Source organism: Grampus griseus (assembly GCF_964374135.1).
Source record: "Grampus griseus genome assembly, chromosome: 18".
NCBI lineage: Eukaryota > Metazoa > Chordata > Mammalia > Artiodactyla > Delphinidae > Grampus > Grampus griseus.
This window is the reverse complement of record NC_139012.1, coordinates 71181734-71202556: the sequence shown is the minus strand read 5'-3', so window position 1 is coordinate 71202556 and position 20823 is coordinate 71181734. Positions and strand designations below refer to the sequence as shown.

Below are 20823 nucleotides of genomic sequence, written 5' to 3'. Positions count from 1 at the left end.
ATTTCTGTAAATCCATTTGCTGTTGCATGAAGCATAGTCTCTTTGGTTAGCAGCTATACTTCACTGAGGCCTTAAAGATTTTTGCCTCTCTCCATCCTAACAGTAATCACCCGATAACTTTTAACATATTCCCTCACAGCTGCAGCAGGGAGGAGTGGCACCTCCTGGAGGTGAAGGGGGTTAGAAAACCCACCTTCTGGAAAGCATCCTTGTGGTCTTTAGATTGTTTCTCCCCCGATAAGGACAACTGTGATAAAACGAATGAATGGAATGCTTTGTTACAGATGGAATTACTACGTCCCCCCACTCGCTACCTAAACAATACCTGAAAACGGGAAAGCTGTGGGATTAAGTAAAGACATTACACACACAGTGCAGAAAAAAGCTATTTGATGGCATTTTGAGGTGACTAGGTCAGAGTTCCCAAGTAAGGAGCAAAGTAAACACCAATTTTATTTACTTCGCACAACATTAGTACTCAATTTCACTGTTTTAAAAAATTCCCAACTTTTATCTGTAAGGCTAGAGATATATAACAATTTATGTGGTTTTCGGCAAACGTCAAGGAAGCGAGAAAGCATTGACAGCTACCGGTCTCGCCGCCACCGCGGCTACAGCGGCGGCGTGCCCGTGTGGCTGCGTGCGCGCGCGACGGGCGGGGCGGGGCGGAGCGGAGGCGGGCACGCGCGCGCGCACGGGGCGGGGCGGAAGGGCCGGCGAGCGCGCGCGCGCGAGGCTGTCCGGTCGGCAGGGGGCGCTGCGCACCCACGCGGCGCTCTGCCTGCCGCCGGGTGCTGTCCGCGGCGGTTCGATTGGAGCAGCCGCCGAATAGCGCTTGGCGCCATTTTGAAGCGGAGAGGAGGAGGAACGGCCGGGCTGGCTGCGGAAGGGGAGGGGGGGGAGGAGGCGATTGGATGCGGCGGCGGCGGCGGATCCCGGAGAGCAGCGGAGAGGAGTAGCGAGTCGGCCACCCGGAGGTAGGAAGCAATTCAGTTAACGGGAAGAAAATGTCTCTTCCCTCTGGTCGCCGCGCTCCATTTTTCAGCGCCCGCCACCGCGGCTGAGTCTGTGGCGGGGCTCAAGCGCCGCCCGCCTGCCAGCCGAGACTCGCCTCCCGGCATCGGGGGCTGCAGCCGCTGGCTGCCTGGCGGCGGCGGGGCCGGGAGGAGTAGGGCGCGGGCCGGGGGCGTGGGCCGGGTTCTGCGGTGGGGGTGGGGAGGGCCCCACGGCCGGCGCGCTCCCTCCACGCCGCGGGCTCAGCCGCAGCCTCTGGAAATTAAACTTGCCGCCCTGGCAGGGCTGGGGCGCCCGCGGCGACGAGGGCGGCGGGCGGCGGGCGGTGACCTTGCGCGCGGCCGGGGGTCCGCGCCGGCTGCCCGCCGCCCCGCCGCCCGCGCCCCGCCGCCCCTCCCCCAGCGCCCGGCAGCCCGGCGGCTGTTTCCCGGGCGGCAGGCGGGCGGCGCGGCGCTCCTGTTGAATCCTCCCGCGGGCGGGTTTTCCCCTTTCCGGGCGAGGGGCGGGGAGCGCGGGTCGGGGCTGACCTCGGGGCGGTGTGCGGGCCTCGGCGCCCTCGCCCCCGCCGCTGGGTCGCCCGCGCCGTGCAGCCTCCACTCCGGGCGACGACAACGGGCCGACCGAGTGACATTTTTATCCTGTTACTTGCCAGTCGCGGGAGATAAAGCGCGCCTATCGCGCCTCTTGGAGCTGGTGCTGGAGGCACCCGATACCTAGTTGAGGAAGAGTCCGGCACGGGCTGGAGTGGCTTCTCCCGGGCCACCACTGAGTTCTAGTTTTCCTTTCGGAAGCCTCGGAGTCGGAGCGACCATGCAAACGGTGTGCAGCTGTACAGTTGACATTTTTGCAGTCTCTTATCTTAGTGACACCTGAAAAGTTTCTAGTCGAGAGGAAACGCTTGTTTGTGGTTTCTTGCTGCTGTTGCCTATTGGTATATACGTTGAAGCTACGTTAAGCCGCGGTACAGTTATTCGAGGGAATGAGTCTGAACCCTGAAACGCTGCACCTCGTCGGCTTCAGAGTTGCCTGTTCCTGCGTTCCTTCGCGGCCGGTGTAAACTCGGGGTAGGGTTTGAAAGAGCAGGTCCCTGCCTACTTGACACGTTTAGGCATCCTAACCAACTCCCGAAAGGGAACCCTTTATTTGATTTTGAAGGACGTGCTTTGAACGCTCTTCTCACACTTCTGTTATGAAATGATGGATGGGCAGTACTGTCCTGAACGACCCTACCCAACCCTGTTTGTTAAACCGTTTGGGAGACTGTGGATGTAGCCTTTACGTTCGAAGGTTGGTCTGTGGTCTTGAGTGAGTTTTGGAGGTCTTCTACTGTCTTCCTAATAACTTCTAAAAGTTCAAGTGTGTTTATATATGAGGCGAGCTGTAAGTCATAATTATTTAAAACTTGAATGGCAGTATAATCATTGTTCTCAACACATGTAGATGAAGTTCCAAGATAGAGCATTTTCTATACTTACGTAAGCAGTAGTCAAGTAAAATAGTTAAAAGCACAAACATGGTATCAAGCAAAATATGGGCTAGAAAGGACACTTATTTATGCAGTACATATGTCGGAGATGTTAGCAATTTTAGACAATAAGATGAGCATTCCTCTGGTGTGTGCAGGTCAGTTTGTGGAACGATTAATCTGCTGTCGTCTGGTGATAGCAGAAAACCTAATTAAAATTTATAGTGATGAATATGTAGGTGACAGTTTCAACATGGAACTTCTTATAGAAAGGTAGATTTATTTTGAAAACCTTAACTGTAAAAAAAAAATTGAGAACATTATTCTTTCAAAAAAAAAAACCTTAAATGAGAACATTATTCTTTCAAAATAAATGTACGAATGTGTATAGAAAAGGTGCACATTAGATATTCTTTGATTACTGAAATAGTGATTTTTTGTGTGTGCTTTTTTGATGGTTTAAAAAATTATACTCTGGGTTTTACTTGAACGTGTGAGTATTTTAAATGACAAGGTAGTGTTTGTATTGGCCTTTATTTTTTCTTAAAGAACTTTTGTGCCCTTTCTTATTTTCTCCTTTTTTGTTGAGGTTGATTCTCCTTGTGTTAACTTTGTTTTTTTACAGTGGCTTTTGACTCTTCCTGTCACTTTCATTCTTGTCTGGTTATGCCTTTTTCCTCACTTTTCCCGAGAATTAGAGGAGATAACGTGGTGAAGATAGTGATCCTTGCTGTCGTGGACTGTTTTGTACTAAGCATATTTGACAAGTAGTTCTACTGAGTTGGCTGTTGGATAAAAGTTTTAATTTCTAAATTTATTTTAAAATGGTTTGCAACTTTAATGGATACAAAGAGTCATGTTTTGAGGACCAGGCTTTGTCAATAATTTGTTAAGCCTAAAATAAAGTGATACGCTGTATTAGACAGGGCTTACCCTGGTGAAGACTGAATGGTACCCAAAACTTTGTGTAGAGGGGAATATTTTGGGAGATTGTGTTCTTTCTGCTTCTCCCTCTTGGAGATTAGGATTGTCCTGTGGCTTCTTCAGTGCTACTTCTTTTGATCATGTGTGCCTAGAACTAACAGGAGAGCTCACTGATTTCGCTTGGATGACAAGTACTGTATATAATCTATGTTAGAAAAGAATAAATTTGTGTTTCCTTTATTAGTGTTAGAGAGCTATAAGGAAATTTAGATGATCTCCAACTCATTATATGCATGAGAAATTAGGTTCAGATTGTAACTTGGTTGATTTATTCAAAGTCACAGTCATATTCTTGTGGAATTGAGGCAGCCCTTACATCTCCTGGAGGCTTAGAAGTATCCACGTGGTCTGTATTGTTTTATTCAGGACTTAAGCAATATTTAAAATTATTGCCAGGTAGCATATTATTCTCTTTCTCCTTTCCCCCCTTTTTTTTCATTCAACCAAGAAAGTTTCGAGGTTAACCATCTGTTTCAGAGTCTGGTTTTAATAATTTCTATCCAGGATGCGGTCCACTTAAATTGTCTCAGAAGATAACCTCTTGCATGTCTCTGTCTCCTGGAGTTGCTTGATCTTTCATTGTGTAACAGTATTTGACAAGGCATTTATTTATTCTTCGTTAAACTTGTAAGCCAGGGTAATTTGGAAGTTAGTGTTGAACTTTATTTTGTTATAAGATGCATGTGTGCATGAATGTGTTTTTTTTTATTTTTTACTCTTTTTTTTTTACTTTTAAACTCAATTTGCTACACAAGTCATTTGCTTCCAGTTACAGTAGGTGTTTGGAGAAAATTGTATTTGGTTTGAGTATTCCTGTTTGGAAATGTTAAAAATTCCAAAAATACTTAGTCTAACAATAAACCCAGTAATTTCTCTGAGAACATATTTACTTTTTTAGTTTATTTAAGAAGTTGCCAAATGGTTCAAAATTGTGCTTCCTTGGAGTGTAGAGGTCAGTTCTTCCTCACACTGTACTGTCATGAACCACCTGATTATAACCATTTTCCCCAATACTTAAAAAGGTTTTATAACTCTTTCTCACTAATTAGTTCAAAATTAAGGATAAGTTTGCTGTAATTGTTTCAGTTGATAGGGATGATCGTGCTCTGTGAGAAAATCGTGAAGATTAAACTCAGATTAGTTAAATTTAGTTGTTTAAATCTTAAAGCCATTACTCTGAGATGTTTAAAAATATCCATGATAGTTATTGTGCTCTAATGATTAGACATCAGTAATAAGCAGTAATTAGAAATACTTGGTTTAGCTGTGTAACACTTATAAGTTAGCCAAGGGGAGTGGAGGAAAGACTGATAAGCAGGAAGCTAATTTGAGGCATCTTTAAAGGACCATGATCTAGAAGTACTCCACTAACTTGCTTCCCTTTGACAGAGATTGCTCTGACCTGATTCAGTTAAAATGAACAAATACTAAGCTTCATATATATACTGTACCATGGATGATGTAATAAACAGGACTGAGACTCTGCCCTATAGAAGTTTCGAGTGGTGGTTTGCCACTTGCACCAAGGTGATGAGAGCTGAGAAAAACCAGAGTAGGATCCCTGCTGTTAAGTGATTCTACCATGGCCAGGCCTTCCTCCCTCTTCAGTGACAGTTGAGGTTGCTCTTTATGTGGGAGAGTGAAGGAGGGGACATTATGACCACAAGCATTGTCTCTCTCTTGGAGAGAATGGTTAGGGGGCCCAAAAGGAAACAAGAGTTTGTGGTTCCCTGGGCAGTGTAGGGATTCTTTTTCCCTTTCATCTCAGAGGTGGTTTTAGAGAAGTAAGGGAAGAGATTTTTAAAGAAAAGTCCCAGATATATATCCAAAGTGTATTTACAGAATGCATCCCTAAGTAGTTGAAATTCCGCCAGGCAATTTCAGTTAACCTTCAGATATTGGGATGGGGGTTGGGGTGTGTATGGAGAGTTGGTAGTGAGAGTTGTTGTTAAGGTTGGCGGGAACAGAGTACTTTAAAGAATTGTATATTTTAAGTTAAAAGTTATACATGTATATGATAAGGAAATTCTTGTGGTACAGAAAATAAAAATAAAAGCTACTTTATCTCTTCCCCCTAAAAGGTAATCCACTGTTAACAGTTTTCAGAAAATTTACTTTTCAAAAAATTTATGCAAATAGTATTATACTTACTGCTTTTTTTTGTTGTTGTTATTAAAAGCTATATTGTTTACTTTTTTCCTGAAATTTACTTTTTTCTGTAGTTGATGTCATGTAGCTCTTCTCATATTGGCACATATAGATCAACATAATTTAAACAATGATTAGAGTATTATATGCATGTGTCACCACAATTTATTCTGACTCCTTTTGAGTGGTATGTAGGTTGTAACTACTTACACAAACCGACAGTATATGACTATGACTGTTACATGTTTGCCAACATTGGGCTTTATTAAACTTTATGCCTTTTGCTGATTTGATATGTGAAGTTTGTATCTTGTTTTGGGTTTGCATTTTGTTGATTATGAGGAGGGGAAAACATTTTTGTATGCTTATTGGGCAGAGGTTACTTGCAGCGCACACTTTAGATTGAGTAGGTTAAGTTATCTGTGCACCCCTCCCCCCCATCTAAAATGGTTTGAGGGAGATGGAACTTTTAGAGAGAAATAAGGTTTCAGAGCCCATGGCACGTTGAGGGGGAGCAGTGCTCTGAATGGAGAGGCTGCAGTGCTAGACTTTGAACAATAACCAGAGGTTAAGTATTGAAAGCCCTTAACTTGGTCTTAATGGAAGATTATATAAAGGCAGGAAGGGAGATTTGAGAGTCAGGGCAAGTAATTTCATATAGGGTAAGCTCTATCTCCTACTGTCTACTTGTCCTGTCTCACCACTCCCCCCTTGTGCCCCAAGTGTCATTTCATTTTTATTTATACTGTCATTTGACTTGCTCCTCTTCCCTGGTGGGGTGGCAGCCTTGACTTTGATATTTCAGTTCTTCCAGAGATGAGGAACACTTAGTTTTTATTATAAGGGAAACTGATTTTTCTTCAAACCAAAGGGAGCAGTTCTCATTTCTAATGTTCTTTAGATCTATTTTTTGATCTTTAGTAGTCCCTCTTTATAGTTGATATTCTGCTAGTGTCAGGGACCTTACATGCTGACCTGTGCAGAAGTTGGCATGACTACATGAGCTTTGTTCCTATTTAATCCCTACATGCTGCCCCCACCCCAGCTTCACATTTTTTTTTTAATGAAATAAGTTTTTTTTCTTAGTAGGTTTGGGAGGCAATTGATTTAAAAGGCTCTTGTCTGTTACCCCCTATCCCAACCCCCCCCAAATGGTAAGTATGTAGAGATGTGTTAATTAGCTTGATTGTGGTGATCTTTTCACAGTGCATACATATATCAAAAGACAAGCTGTATACCTTAAATATCTACATTTTTATGTGTCAAAGAATCTCAGTAAAGCTGGTTAAAAAAAAGTTTTTGTCTCCAGTTATTATATACACGAGTTAATATCAAATGGCTGGCCCTTTTTCAACTTTACCTTTAGTCTAGGCCAGCGGCTCTCAAATGGGGGTGATTTTGAACACCGCTTCCTTCCCCAGCTCCTCGCCCAAGGACCTTTGGCAATGCCTGGAGACATTTTGGTTGTCACAACTGGGGGTGGGGGGAGGGGGGCGGGAAGAGTGGTGCTACTGGTATCTAGTGAGTAGAGGTAGGGATGCTGCTAAACATCCTACAATGTGTAGGGCAGCCCTCCACAACAAAAAATTATCTGGCCTAAAATGTCTCTTTTGCCAAGAAACCCTGGATTCAGCAGACCTAGTCCAGGAAGCTCCCAGCTCAGGTGAATTAGGCCTGCCCACCAACTTTGATGATAGCAGTCAAGCAGTAGTAATGTTTCATGTAGTCTTATGCTCAGAATGGAAAGCTTTGAAATATAGATCTTGAGTACATTTTTTTCCTCCTCTGTCTCTTTGGTCCCTTTCTTTTCAGCGTTTTGCTTTCCTTCTCCTCTACCTTCATGGTGTAACATAATTAGGTCAAGGCTTTGCAGTCCTACGTGGAGTTTGGAAGGTCACTAGCATTGAAGACTTGAACAGCAGTAGGAACATATTTAGGCATTTAATATGATGCTTGATAAGTGAAGTCCTTTGCTGAGGAAAGCAGAAGAGCATGGCGGTTAAGCATATAGACATAGAGTCAAGACTGCTTGGGTTTTTATCCTCCCTCCATCACTAGCTAGTTGTGTCACCGTGGATAAATTACCTAATTGCCAAGCCTCAGTTTCTTAAATCTGTGAAGTGGGGAATAATAGCAGGTATCTCATTTTTAAAATCAGCTTTATTGAGATATAATTCACATTCCATACAGTTCACCTATTGAAACTGTGCAACTCATCAACTTCTAGTACATTCGCAGGTGTGTGCAACCATCACCACAATCTGCTCTTAGAATATTTTTGTCTCTTATAAAAGAAACCCTAAACCCATTAGCGGTCACTTCCAGTCACCCCTTAAATTAGTTTTTGATATAAGGCAGGCCAGATGCTTCCCTTGGTGACAAGTATGTAAGTACTTAATAGAAAACTATAACTTGGGGCAGGGAGACTCTATTTGTGGCAGGTCCATTCACAACACTTTAGAGAAGGCAAAGACGGATATTTGTTGAATGGATATTTGCATGCTATACTATGTAAGGAAATTGTGCTCAGAGATATAAAGATGAAAGATACACCTTTATTTAAGAGATCTATATTCAAGTGGGAAGGAGACTGGTATCACAAAATACCAGTTATAATTGTAAAATAATTATAAAACGAGGCAGAATAAAGTGCTTTCAGGAAGGTGTAAACAACATACTTGAAATTGGAAATTTGTTAAAGGGAGATTAATTACTTAGGTTAAGAGTGTAGGAACCATGAAAAACTTCTTAAAGGAGGGACCATTTTGGCCAAGTCTTAGATGATAAAATATGGTACTCTGGCTCTGTGAAGAGCACTTGAAGAATGCTGTGCTTTTTTGAGGTATTGGTGGTATTCTCATCTTTTTTTTTTTGCTGCCTCATGCTGCTGCCAAATGGTTGCCTCTGGTAGCTCCACCTGCACCCTTTTTAAAAAAAAATTATTTATTTACTTTTTGCCACACCTCGAGGCTTGAGGGACCTTAGTTCCTGGACCAGGGATCCAACCCGGGCCCTCGGCAGTGAAAGCACCAAGTCCTAACCACTGGACAGCTGGGGAATTCTCACCCGCACCCTTTTTTGATGTTTCTAATCTGTTGTGAACTTGGGAAGTTATCTAAATGTAACAAATAAATAAGCTTTTAGTGAGAGCCTGGTGTCTGTGAGAAAAGGGTACGATTGTGTGGCCTTATGCTGTCACTTTGAGTTAGTTGCCTTTTTAGTTTTATTTTCTGGGTTAATTGGGTTTACAGAATAAATAATTCCTAGGTAAATTAGGCTCATATAAAATGTTTTCCCTTTTTTTCCTCCAAGGCTTCTATTAACAGCCATATCCCTAACGTTTCTTCTCAATTTCCTATCTTTTTCTCATATGCCATCAGACACAACACTTCCAGTACATGTCCAAAACTGAGCTGCCTTCCTTTATCCTTTAACATCTGCATTGGTTAATACAATTTTTTTTTTAAGTTGAATGGCTGGGTTTGTCATCAAGTCAGCAACTTGGGTGTCATCTTGATCTCTCTGTCTCCTTTACTTCTCAAATCAAATGAGTTAACAAAGCCTGTTGATTCTGATACAGTAGTTCAAAGTTGTTTTTTTTTTTAACACTATCTGCACAGTAATACTTCAAAAGTAAAAAACCAAAAAGAGAAAAAAGTCTCTTTTCCATACCCTTCCTCATCTGTAAAGTTCCCAGACTCCTCTACAATAGCTTACTAGTATTATTGGGTTTTTTATATATCCTTCTGGGGGTTTAAAAAATACAACGCTGTACAAGTATATGTATCCCACCCCATGCCTCCCCTCACCCCAACACATGTTTTACACTAATGTTGGAAATGTTGCCTTTTATTTATTTATTTATGTCACTTAACAGTATACCCTGGAGATCTTTCTGTATTAGTATATAAAGTTCTAGTATGTGTGCTCTCTTTCTCAACAGCTGCAGAGTGTTCATTTATGGACCGTAATTTAACTAGCCCACTGATGGACAGTTAAATTGTTTCCAGTTCTTGCTATTATAAAAATACTGCATGAACAACCTTGTACATATATCATCTTGTACACATGCAAGTGTGTCTGTAGATTAACTTCCTAGAAGTGGAATTGTTGGGTCAAAGAATAAAGCGGATACAATTTTGATAGATACTGTTAAGTTGTCCTTCATGAGGGTTGTAGGATATAATTTTGATAGATATAGTTCCGTTGTCCTTTGTGAGGGTTGTCACAGTAATGTATACATGAGAGTAGTTGTTTTCCTATAGCCTTGCCGCAACAGCATACAATGATACTTTTTGGATTTTTGCCAATATGATAGGTGAAAAATGGTACCTCAGTGTAGTTTTAATTTACATTTCTCTCTTTTTTTTTAAAACATCTTTATTGGAGTATAATTGCTTTACAATGGTGTGTTTTTGCTGTTTATCAAAGTGAATCAGCTATACATATACATATATCCCCATATCCCCTCCCTCTTGCGTCTCCCTCTCACTCTCCCTATCCCACCCCTCTAGGTGGTCACAGAGCACGGAGCTGATCTCCCTGTGCGACTGCTTCCCACTAGCTATCTATTTTACATTTGGTTGTGTATATATGTCAGTGCCACTCTCTCACTTCTTCCCAGCTTACCCTTCCCCCTCCCCGTGTCCTCAAGTCCATTCTCTACATCTGCGTCATTATTCCTGTCCTGTCCCTAGGTTCTTCATAACCATTTTTTTTTTTAGATTCCATATATATGTTAGCATATGGTATTTGTTTTTCTCTTTCTGACTTACTTCACTCTGTATGACAGGACAGACTCTAGGTCCATCCACCTCAATACAAATAACTCAATTTCATTTCTTTTTATGGTTGAGTAATATTCCATTGTATATATGGGCCACAGCTTCTTTGTCCATTTGTCTGTCAGTGGACACTTAGGTTGCTTCCATGTCCTGGCTATTGTAAATAGTGCTTCAGTGAACATGGTGGTACATGACTCTTTGAATTATGGTTTTCTCAGGTTATATGGCCAGGAGTGGGATTGCTGGATCATATGGTAGTTTTATTTTTAGTTTATTAAGGAACCTCCATACTGTTCTCCATAGTGGCTGTATCAGTTTACATTCCCACCAACAGTGCTAGAGGGTTCCCTTTTCTCCACACCCTCTCCAGCATTTACTGTTTGTAGACATTTTGATGATGGCCATTCTGACCGGTGTGTGGTGATACCTCATTGTAGTTTTGATTTGCATTTCTCTAATGATTAGTGATATTGAGCATCCTTTCATGTGTTTGTTGGCAATCTGTATACCTTCTTTGGAGAAATGTCTATTTAAGTCTTCTGCCCATTTTTGGATTGGGTTGTTTGTTTTTTTGACATTGAGCTGCATGAGCTGCTTGTAAATTTTGGCGATTAGTCCTTTGTCAGTTGCTTCATTTGCAAATATTTTCTCCCATTCTGTGGATTGTCTTTTCATCTTGTTTATGGTTTCCTTGGCTGTGCAAAAGCTTTTAAGTTTCATTAGGTCCCATTTGTTTATTTTTGCTTTTATTCCATTTCTCTAGGAGGTGGGTCAGAAAGGATCTTGCTGTGATTTATGTCATTACATTTCTCTTATGAGTGAAGATGAGTATCCTTTGTTTGGGCCATTTTGATCATTCTTTTTTTTTCTGTGAACACTCTGATTTTAATTTTCACTCATTTTCCTGTCCATTTTGGGGGTTCTTGAATTTCTCTTCAGTCCATGTGCGGCGATTGGTTTACTAAAAGGAAACATGACTTGCTTGTTGCAGGTGCCTTCTTACAGGTAGCTCTGCTTCCATTTTTCACTCTCTTTTAGGCTTTTTCTCACAGTGTTAGCAGAGTGATACTTGTAGTTGCAGATTTGTATGTGTCCTTCCCTTGCTTAAAGCTGTTCAGTGGCTCTTCACTGCCTCTATAATGCAAATGCCTTAACATTAGAATGGTACCTACCTACCTTGCTGGCATTTCCCTTTTTTCCATAGGTTCTCCAAACTCCAAAAACACTGAACTGCTCCTAGCTCCCTGTTGTTTTAGACTCTTTGCCTCTGTGTCTTTGCACGTGGTATTTCTCTGCTTATAATGATCCATTCCTGCTTGTCTGCATGTCAGAAGTCCTGCTTTTCATCCTTCACCTAACGAAAAGGCTTTTCTGTTACCTAACTCTTCTTTCAGGCAGTGTATGGTGCCCTTTTCTCCTTCTCACAAGTCCCTGTGTATATCTTTTTTTTTAAATTAATTAATTTTTATTTTTGGCTGTGTTGGGTCTTCATTGGGGTGCATGGGCTTCTCACTGTGGTGGCTTCTCTTTGTTGCGGAGCATGGGCTCTAGGCACGGGCTCAGTAATTGTGGCTCGAGGGCTCTAGAGCACAGGTTCAGTAGTTGTGGCTCGAGGGCTTAGTTGCTCCATGACATGTGGGATCTTCTCGGACCAAGGCTCGAACCTGTGTCCCCTGCATTGGCAGGAGGATTCTTAACCACTGCGCCACCAGGGAAGTCCTCCCTGTGTATATCTTTATAATGTAAACCCTCACATTGTGTATTGTTATCGTGTATTTCCTTGCTTTAGATTGTTATCCTCTTGAGGCATGAACTTAACAGTTATTTTGTAAACAAGCATCATGTTTGGCACATAGTAGATGAGTAACAATTACGGATAACCCATAAATGTGTGTGTATATATATATATACACTAAGTATATATGTGGACAACCCAAGACAAAGAAAAAATGGAAAATTAATACTATGAGCTCAAATTTATTTTTAAAATTTGTTTTAATTTATTTATATTGAGATGTAAATTAAATACAATAAAATGTACAGATTTTAGCTGTTCACTTTTAGTTGTGACAGTTATACCCGTGTAACTGATAACCAAAAGATGATAAAGAACATTCTCATCACCCCAGAAAGTTTAATGGTTGCCCTTTCCATTCCGTTCTCCTCTCTCCCAAGCACTGTGATTTCTAACAATGTAGATTATTTTGTTTGGTCATCATACAGTGTGTGCTTTTTTGCATCTAGCTTCTTCTGCTTAACATATATTTCCAGATGCATCTATGAGGTTGGATGTGTCAGAGTTCTTTTTATTGCTGAGTAGTATTTTGTTAGATGAATATACCAGAGTTTATCTTTTCTTCTGTTGATGGATATTTGAGTTGTTTCCAGTTTCTTGTTGTTAAGAATAAGGCCTGCAGGGATCTTCTTGCAAACATGTGTTTTCATTTCTCTTGAGTAAATGCCTAGGATTGAAATTGCTGGTTCACAGGCAGATGTGTGTTTTACTATATAAAAAACTGCTGTGTAGTTTTTTAGTTTTCTCTTACATACTCTCACTGTGACTCTGTGTTAGTTCTAGTTGCTCTACATCCTTGCCAGCATTTGGATAATCATTTGTTAAATTTTAGCTATTTAGTGGAAGTGAAATGGTATCTTGTGTTATTTTGGATTTCCTTGCGACCTAATGATGTTTCATATGGTTATTGACAATTGTCAATAATTAGTGTATTTTCTTTTGTGGAATATCCCTGTTTTTTGCACATTAAAAAAAATTGGTTATCTTTTTATTATTGATGTGTAAGAATTCTTAATATAGTCTGGATATGTTTTTTGTCACATCAATGCATTGAGAGTATTTTCTCCCAGTTTATAAGTTTTTGTTTTCCTTAACAGTGTATTTCGATAAGCGAAAGTTTTTAATTTTGACGAAGTTCAATTAATCAATTTTTTTCTTTAATAGATTTGAGTTTTAAGAAGCTTTTGCCTACTCCCAAGTCTTGAAATAATTTCCCTTGTTTTCTTTTACAAGTTTCATAGGTATTGAGGTTCATTTTTACAAATGCATTTATCCAGTCCCAACACCATTGTTTGAAAAATTTTGTTTTCTTTTCTGCACTGGACTGCCTTTGTGTTTTTGTCCAGGAATGCTTTTATTTATTTGTTTATTTATTTATTTTTGGCTGTGTTGGGTCTTCGTTTCTGTGTGTGGGCTTTCTCTAGTTGCGGCGAACGGGGGCCACTCTTCATCACGGTGCGTGGGCCTCTCACTGTCGCGGCCTCTCATTGCGGAGCACAAGCTCCAGACACCCAGGCTCAGTAGTTGTGGCTCACAGGCTTAGTTGCTCCGCGGCATGTGGGTTCTTCCCAGACCAGGGCTCGAACCCGTGTCCCCTGCATTGGCAGGCAGATTCTCAACCACTGTGCCACTAGGGAAGCCCTGTCCAGGAATGTTTGAACACATATATGTATGGATCTGTTTCTGGACTTTCTTGTTTCTTTGATCTAATTGTTTCTGCTATGCTAGTATCATACTGTCTCTATCACCTTAAGTCTTGGAATCAAATAGTGTGAAACCTCTAATATTGTTTGTCCAGTCTAGTTCCTTTGTGTTTCCATATAAATTTTAAAATCAGTTTGTCAGTTTCTACAGAAAAAAAAAGAACCTTTTGGGATTTTGATGGGGATTGTGTTTCTCTATAAAATATTTAGGGAGAACTGACCTATAACAATATGGAATTTGGTAGTCAGCCTTTAACATGCTTCCCATTGATCTCTGCCTGGTTGTATTTGTATCCTTTTGTAGTCACCTTGCACATTATATTAGGGTTGGTCTGTGTAACCAATATAATATAGTTGAAGTCACTTCTGAAATTAGGTTGTAAAAGGCACAGTGGCTTGTGTATTAGTCTTTCTCTCTCTCATCAGTCACTCTAGGAGAAAACAGCTGCCATGTTGTAGAGAGGCCCATTGTCAAGCCTGTGAAGGAGCTGAGATTTTACCCTACTTGCAAGCTAACAAATTAGGCTACTGCAGTTTCATGGATGCTGATAGAAGACATGAGACTCTTGGGTCTGCGTCGAAAGACAGGTTATTGTCACAGCTATAGTAGTAGCCAGGGTACTTTCAGCATTTTTGCACCAGTTCCTCAAGCTCCAAATCACACTTGATATGAAGAGGGTCAGCTGACAACTGCACATGCAGTGCTTGCATTACAAGAGAGGAATTCCGAACATAGGGAACCTGGATATTTTTTTAATGGGCGGTAAGCATACCTGTTCTTTGCTCTGGAGGAGACTTTATCTTCCACAACTGTTCACTTTATAAACACCTTTGGGAAGTTAATCTGGAACAAAGGGCAGTGAGATCCTCAGTTGCAAGATGTGCAGAAAGAAATGCAAGAGACCAGTGGAATATTGTCTCCAGACATCCACATGACAAAGAATTGAGGCCTTCTGCTAGTAGCCTTGAGTGGATCCTCAGGCCTTCAGTTGAGTGTAGACCTCACTACAGTTTGCAACCTCATGAGAGACCCTTGAGCCAGACACACCAGCTAAGCTGCTCCTGGATTCCTGACCCTTAGAAACTGTGTGAGAAAATGAATGTTATTTTCAACTGCTGAAGTTTTGGAGTAGTTTATTACACAGCAGTAGATTATTAGTACAGTTGTTCACCTCTCCTTTTATTTAGGTCATCTTTTTTTTGATACGTACTATAAACAAATTTATATTTATGTATCTATGTATCTGTGCAAGATCTTTACGCCAGCTCAACGAAGTAGGTTTTTCCGTATTAATGTTATGTTACTATGTCAATTATGTAATATGATTTTGTTAACATATTAACATATATACATACAATGTAAAGTAACATTTTAATGTTCTCCGTAGAGATCTTGCAGTTAATTTATTCCTAAAGATTTTTCTTTTTGATGCTATTTTCTAAATTTTATTTTTTTATTTTTTTCTGATAATATATCCAGATACAGTAGTTGTCTTAAAAATTGTGTGTGTATTCTTTGACTTTGCTGAAATTCATTTAGTTCCAATAGTTTTTTTGTAGATTTAGGATTTTCTCTACAAAAACAATCATATCTGTGAATAAGACAGTTTTGTTCTTTTTTCTCCCATCTTTATAAGCTTTTTATTTCTTTGTGTTACTTTATTGCACTGTCTAGCATTTTCAATTTAATGTTGAAGAGATGGTGGGAATGGATATTCTTGTTTTATTCCACATCTTAAGGGGAAAACATTGTGTTTTAACGTTAAGTAGAATGTCAGCAGTGATTTTTTTGTAGATTAAAAGAAATCAGATGGAGCGTGTTCCCTTCTATTCCCAGTTTAGTGAGATTTTAATTTTTAAATTATGGATGGGTGTTGAATTTTGCCAGATGTCCCCCCCTTTTTGTATTTATTGAGACGACTATGGATTTTATGCTTTATTCTGTTATTATGGTGAATTATATTTATTGATTTTTGTAAGTTAAACCAATTTTGCAATCTTGGGTTAATCTCATTTGGTCATGATGTATTGTCCTTTTATCTGTTTCTGAATTTGGTCAGCTGATATTTTGTTGAGGATTTAAGTGTCTGTGTTCAGGGGGAATATTGGTCTATGATTGCCATTTCTTGTAATGCCTTCTAATAGCATGGTTAGACTAGCCTTCTGAAACCAAGAAATGTTTCCTCTTCTGTTTTCAGAAATAGTTTGTATATGATTGATATAATTTCTTTAACGTTTGGTAACCATCTAGGCATGGAGGTTTTTTTGTGCGTGCGGGAAGATTTTTGGTAACAGGTTTTGTTTCTTTGGTAAATATATGGTTATATGGATTTTCTGTTTTGTCTTTCTCCCCCCAAGCAGTATATCTGTCTCATTTAAGTTATCAAGCCTTTTGGCAGAAACAGTGTAATTTTCCCTTGTGATCCTTTTTATGTCTGTAGGATCTGTAGTGACCCCTCTTTACACTCTTCTTTCCTTGGTCATTCTTGCTACAGGTTTAGCAGTTTTCTTTCCACAGCTTTTGGTTTCAATAATTTAATTGACTTTTGTGCTTATCTTGATAATTTCCTTCACTCTTATTTTCAATTGGTTTAATTTGTTCTTTTTATTCCCTGGCTTCTTAAGCTGGAAATTTAGGTATTTAATTAGGGAATTTCGATATTTAAATTTAAGACTTTGTTTTTAAATATAAGCACTTAAATTTATAATTTCCCCCACATTTTTATATGTTGTATTTTCATTTTCAGTTCAAAATATTTTCTAATTTCCTTTGTGATTTCTTCTTTGACTCATGGATTTTTTTAGAAGTGTGTTGCTTAATTTTCAAATATTTTGGGTTTTCCTGGATAGCTTATTGAAATTGATTTTTTATGTAATTCTTTTGTAGTCACAGAACATACTCTGTAAGATTTCTGTCTTTTGAAATGTGAGACATATTGTATGGTGTAGTATATAGTCTCATACAATTAAGTTGGTTAGTAGTGTTCTTTAAATCACCTATATCTGAGGTCAGAAAATGTCCTGCAAAGGGCTGTATAGACAATAGTTCAGGTTTTGTGAATTATACTGTTTCTGTTTTAACTACTTTGCCCTTGTAGTGCAAAAAGCAGCCGTGGCAATATGTAAATGAATGGGCATGGCAGTGTTATAATAAAACTTCATTTACAAAGATGGGCAGAGGTCCTGCAGTTTGCTGACCCCTGATTTATATGCCTGTGGATTGTTTTTTATCCATTTCAGTTGCTGAGAGAGGGGTATTAAAGTTTCCAAATATACCTGTGCATTTGTTCATTTCTTCCTGTAACTTTTTCAGCTTTTGCTTCATGTATTTCCTCCATGTAGTTTTCCCCTCAAGCTCTGATATTAGATACATTCCCATTTAGGATTGTTATGCCTTCTGGATGAGTTGACCTTTTTACCTTTGATAATTCTCTTACTGAAGATAATTTTTTCTGACTTTAGTTTACTTATACCAGTTCCCTTATGTTTACTATTTATATTTATGGTGTATAATTTTTTATTATATGTTTAATGTGATTGTGTCTTTGTTTTTAAAGTGTGTCTCTTATAGACAGCATGTATTTAATGGGTTTCCTTCTCTCCTTCTTCCCTTCCTTCTGCCCTTCCTTCTCCCCTTCCTTCCTCCCTCCCTTCTTTTAATAGTAAATATATCTAATAAACTGTGTCTCTGAGTGGAGGACTTGTTAACTTTACATTTAATGTTATTTATACGGGTAAGTTTAATTCTCCCATTTTGCTCTGTGTTTTGTCAGTTTGTCTCCTCTCTTCCTTCTCTTATTGCCTTCTTTTATGTTGGTCAAATTTTGAAAAATATTTTAGATCTTTAATGGGCTTTTTAAACTGTACTGCTTTGTATAAGTGGCTGCTCTAGGGATTACAGTATTCATGATTAACTTTTAAAGTTCATTTAGCATTAACATTATGCCACCTGATGTAAAATGAAAGAACCTTAAAAAGCATAATTACATTTAATCTTTTTGCTATTGGTGTGTTAATTTTTGCTTCAACACAATGCTGTTTTTGCTTTAAATAGTCAGTTGCCTTTTAAAGAATTTAAGGAGAGAAACAAGAGAGTGTTTTGTATATAACTACATAGTTGTTTCGGATTTTCTTTATTTGTGTAGATCTAAGTTTCGCCTGATGTCATTTCCCTTCAGCTTGAGTTTCCTTTAACATTGCGTAATGTCCCGGTCTAGTGATTAAAGTTTTCAGCTTACGTGTGTACATGTACACACACACACACACACACACACACATACACACACACACCCAGATAGAGTAAGTGTATGTATTTTATATATATATATATATATATATATATATATATATATATATATGCTTACTCTTATTTTTCAAGAATATTTTTGTTGGACATAGATTCTGGTTGACTTAAAGGTTCTTCTTAATTGTCTTCTGGTCTCCTTTGCGTCTTTAATTTTCAGCACTTTGATGTGTTCTTTTTTCTTCTTTTTTTTTTTTTTGTTATTCTGCTTAGAGTTGAGCTCATTGGATTTGCAGATTGGTTTTTTCACCAATTTTTAGCCATTTTTCAAAATGCTTTTTCTGCTCCATTCTCTCTTCTCCTTCTGAGATTCTTGTTCTTTTGCTTAAAAATGTAATATAGGTCTGTGAGTTTGTTATTTTTAATTTTTTTCCTCAATCTTTTGCCCTCAGTTCTTCAGATTGAATAATTTCTACTGATTTGTCTTCAAGGTCACTGATTCTTTTTTATTTTGCTTCTAATATGCTGTCAAGCCCATTCCCCACCCCCCATTTATTTATTTACTTATTTTCCAGTTTCATTGAGATATAATTGATAAGCAACATTGTATAAGTTTAAGGTGTATAGTGTGATGATCTGATACATGTATGTACTGTTAAATGATTACTGCAATAAGGTGGGGTAACACATCTGTCATCTCACACAGTTAACATTACTTTGTGTGTGTGGTGAGAATATTTAAGATTTACTCTCTTAGCAGCTTTTAAGTACACAATACAGTATTGTTAACTATAGTTACCATGCTGTACACTAGAGTCCCAGAACTTAATTTATCTTATAACTGAAAGTTTATGCTCTTTAACAAAAATCTCCCCATTCCCCCCACCCCCCTCAGCCCTTGTCCACTCTCTGTTTATATGAGTTCACCTTTTTAGATTCCATATATAAGTGAGATCATACAGCATTTATCTTTCTCTGATTTATTTCACTTAGCATAATGTCCTCAAGGTTCATCCATGTTGTTGCAAATGACAGTATCTCCTTTATTGTGGTGAATATTCTCTTGAATATTATATCTTGTTTATTCATTCATCCATTGATGGATATTTAGGTTGTTTCCATGTCTTGGCTGTTGTGAGTAATGTTGCAGTGAACATGGTGGTGCAGATATCTCTAAGCCCACTTTGAAATAACATACTCTTCAGTTCTAGTATTTCATTTTTTAACTATTTCCAATTATCTGCTGAGATTCCCCATTGTGACCATGTTTCCCATTAAGTCCTTGAACAAATTTATAGTAGCTTCTTTAAAGTCTTTGCTTGTTAATTTCTTCCTTTGAATTATTTCATTGTTTTTTTCCATTTATTGTTTTATTTTCATTCTTGACAGTAGGTCACACTTCCCTGCTGCTTTTCATGTCTAGAAAATTTTAATTGTAGAGGGGACGTTGTGGGTGATATATCTCTAAATTCTCTTTATCTTCTGATGAGTATAGTTAAATAACTGGTTGATCACCTTGAACTTGTGGAGGCTTGGTCTTTAAGATGGGTCTGTAGAAAGCCTGAGGTGTTTTTTAAGCCCTTGTAACTTGGACAGGCTCATGTCTCCTCTCCAGTGGGCAGCAGCTGAGATCGCTGATGAGTTCTTGTAGATTTCCAGTTGTTTTCCATTGAGCTCCTTGAAATCTTCCCTGAGCATACTCACCTCAGGGCTCAGTGAAGAATTTGAAGTTTATATTAGTTTTTGAGGCTTCTGCTGCTGTGACTCACTCCTTTCCTGAATTTGTCCTCTATTTCTAGCCACTTTGTGGCCATGAACTTAATAAAACTGCAACTTTCTGCTTGAGTTCTAGTAGCCCATGCTATTGCAGACTAGGAATGCCCTCAGGGGAAAAGCTGTGTAAATTTGAACCTTTTCCAGTGTACTTCCCTTCTTTCACTGGTCAAATTTCCAATTTCTTCCCGCTGTTGATGGTTTGTTCTGCCTTCAAGTCATTCTTAAAAGTGTTTTATCCACAGCTTTTATTTGTTTTTTATAATTGCTATCTGTGGAAGCATTAATTTAATGAGTTGACAAAAACTACTCCACCATTATTAGAACTCTTCAGGCTGATTTTCATTCATTTCAAACTGGCCCTTTAAGTACAATTGCTAACTTAACACACACCTTGTGTCAGGCTTACACATTTTTAGAATAAGACAGAACTCTATATTTTCTTTTTTAAAATTTTTGAATTTTATTTATTTTTTATACAGCAGTTTCGTTAGCTGTCAGTTTTGCGGTATGCGGGCTTCTCACTGTTGTGGCCTCTCCCATTGTGGAGCACAGGCTCCGGACGCGGGGGCTCAGCGGCCATGGCTCATGGGCCCAGCTGCTCCGTGGCATGTGGAATCTTCCCGGACCGGGGCACGAACCCGTGTCCCCTGCAACGGCAGGTGGACTCTCAACCACTGCGCCACCAGGGAAGCCCTAGACATCAATTTTGTACACATCAATGTATACAGGTCAATCCCAATCTCCCAATTCATCACACCACCACCACCCCCGCCACCCCCCCACGGCTTTCCCCCCTTGGTGTCCATACGTTTGTTCTCTACATCTGTGTCTCAATTTCTGCCCTGCAAACTGGTTCATCTGTACCATTTTTCTAGGTTTCACATATATGCGTTAATATACGATATTTGTTT

At 39.3% G+C, this 20823-nt stretch overlaps 1 protein-coding gene across 1 annotated transcript in view; it reads left to right on the top strand.

The window, feature by feature from the left end:
• The first annotated feature begins 864 nt into the window (after positions 1-864).
• PDS5B (PDS5 cohesin associated factor B) overlaps positions 865-20823 on the top strand; it is a 194202-nt gene continuing 174243 nt past the window's right edge. The window contains exon 1 of the mRNA XM_082675608.1: positions 865-977. The gene's annotated coding sequence lies outside the window, so the exon portion shown is untranslated. The remainder of the gene's footprint in view (positions 978-20823) is intronic.